The following is a 2,699-nucleotide window of genomic DNA, read 5'->3' on the forward strand; positions in this document are numbered from 1 at the left end:
TAAAAAAATAAAATCTTTGTAATGCAGCTAAAACAGTTCTAAGAGGGAGGTTTATAAACAATTTAAACTTACACCCAAAGGAACAAAAAATCCATGAAGAACAAAAGGTAGAAAAGATCAGAGTGGAATTAAGTTATAGAGACTAAAAAATAGGAGATATCAGCAAAACTAAGAACTGTTTCTTTAAAAGGCTGACAAACATTAAACATTTAGCCAGATGCAACAAAAACAAAATGGACTAAAAAATCATAAATGAAGTTACAATTGACATCAGATACACAATCATAAGGGACTGCTATGAAAAATCATACATCAACAAGTTGGCCTAGAAAAAATTGATAGATTTCTAGAAACCTACCATTCAAGCCTGAATTAGGAAGAAATAGACAATGTGGATCCTGAGAAACTTAACAGAAACCCATGGGGGAGGGGAAGGAAAAAAAAAAAAAAAAAAAAGAGGTTAGAGTGGGAGAGAGCCAAAGCATAAGAGACTGTTAAAAACTGAGAACAAACTGAGGGTTGATGGGGGGTGGGAGGGAGGGGAGGGTGGGTGATGGGTATTGAGGAGGGCACCTTTTGGGATGAGCACTGGGTGTTGTATGGAAACCAATTTGACAATAAATTTCATATATTTAAAAAAAAAAAAAGAAAATGTGAATGGAATGAACCAGTTATTAGTAATGATATTTGATTTGTAACCAGGTATCCGGATACCTGGTAACACGTATCTAGGACCAAATAGCTTCAGAGGTGAATTCTACCAAACATCTAAAGAGTTAATACCTAGGATTCTCAAAGTATTCAAAAAAAAAAAAAAAAAAAAAAAAAAAAAAAAAAAAAAAAAAAAAAAAAAAAAAAAAAAAAAAAAAGATATTCACTTGCCACTTTTATTCAACCTACTACTGGAAGTTCTACTCACAGAAATCCAACAAGAATTAAAAAGCATCCAAATTGGTAAGAAAGTAAAACTCATTTAAGATGATGTGATGCTCTATAAAAACTCTGAAAATGCTACAAAAAACTATTACAATTAATGAGTAATTCAGTAAAGTTGCAAGATACAAGAAATTGCAGAAATTTGTATATACCAATAATGAGTAAGCAGAAGGGGAAATTCATTTCATTTACAGTTGCACTGAAAATATCTAGGTAAACTACAGGAGGTTAAAAATCTGTACTCTATAGATTCATTAAAGAAATTGAAGAGGCACAAATGGAAAGCTATATCATGCTTACAATTTGGAAAAATATTGTTAAAATGCCCATACTACTCGAAGCAATCTACAGATTCAATGTAGTTCCTATCAAAATACCAATAGTTGCTGTGACCAAGGTCAAGGAGGTTGCTGCCTGTTTTCACCTGTAGGATTTTGATGGTTTCCTAGGAGAGGTCTCACATTTAGGTCTTACACTGTACACAAAAATAAAATGGGTGAAAGAAAGTGACCCAGGTTCATTCTTCTGCAGGTTGCTACCCAGTTTTCCTAGAACCATTTGTTGAAGACATGGTTTTTCCATCGGATACGCTTTCTTGCTTTGTCAAAGATTAGTTGGCCATACATTTGTGGGCCCATTTACGGGCTGTCTATTCTGCTCCATTCATCTATGTGGATGTTATTGTGCCAGTACCATACGGTCTTGATTACAGTTTCAGAATAACTGCTTGAAGTCCGTAATTTTGATGCCTCCAACTTAGGTTTTCTTTTTCAACATTACTTGCAGTCTTTTGTGGTTCCATACAAATTTTAGGATTGTTTGTTCTAGCTCTATAAAAATACTGGTGTTCTATTGTTAGGGATTGAATTGAATGTGTAGATTGCTTTGGGTGGTATTGACATTTTAACAGTATTTGTTCTTTCAATCCATAAGCATAGAATGTTTTTCCATTTCATTGTGTCTTTGACTTCTTTCATAAGCTTTCTGTAGCTTTCAGCATACAGATATTTTACTTCTTTGGTTGGGTTTGGGGTACAATTGTAAATGGGATCAGTTCCTTGATTTGTCTGCTGCTTCATTATTAGTGCATAGAAATGTAACCAATTTTTGTATGTTAACTATATCCTGTGACTTTACTGAATTTATTCATCTGTTCTAGCAGATTTTTGATGGTGCCTTTTGGGCTTTCCATGTATAGTATCACGCCATGTGCAAAGAGGTGAAAGTTTTATTTAGTGCTTGTCTATTTACATGCCTTTTATTTCTTTCTGTTGTCTGATTGCTGAAGCTAGGGCTTTCAGTACTATGTTGAGCAATAGTGGTGAGAGGGGACATCCCTGTCATGTTCCTGACCTGAGGGAAAAGCTTTCAGTTTTTCTCCATTGAGGATGATATTAGCTGTGGGTCTTTCATATATGGCCTTTGTGATGTTGAGGCTACCGCATCTTCTTACATGTCTCCACAGGCAAGGGAAATAAAAACAAAAATAAACCACTGGGACCTCATCAAGATAGAAAGCTTCTGTACAGGAAGGAAACAACGAAACTAAAAGGCAGCCTACAGAATGAGAGAAGGTATTTGTAAAGGATTATTGGATAAAGGGTTAGTTTCCAAAATCTATTAAGAATTTATGAAACAACACCCAAAAAACATAATCCAGTGAAGAAATGGGCAGAAGACATGAATAGACACTTTTCCAAAGACATCCAGATGGCTAACAGACACATGAAAATATGCTCAGAGAAATACAAATAGAAACCACA

Source organism: Panthera tigris, chromosome F2, assembly GCF_018350195.1.
Source record: "Panthera tigris isolate Pti1 chromosome F2, P.tigris_Pti1_mat1.1, whole genome shotgun sequence".
Classification (NCBI taxonomy): domain Eukaryota; kingdom Metazoa; phylum Chordata; class Mammalia; order Carnivora; family Felidae; genus Panthera; species Panthera tigris.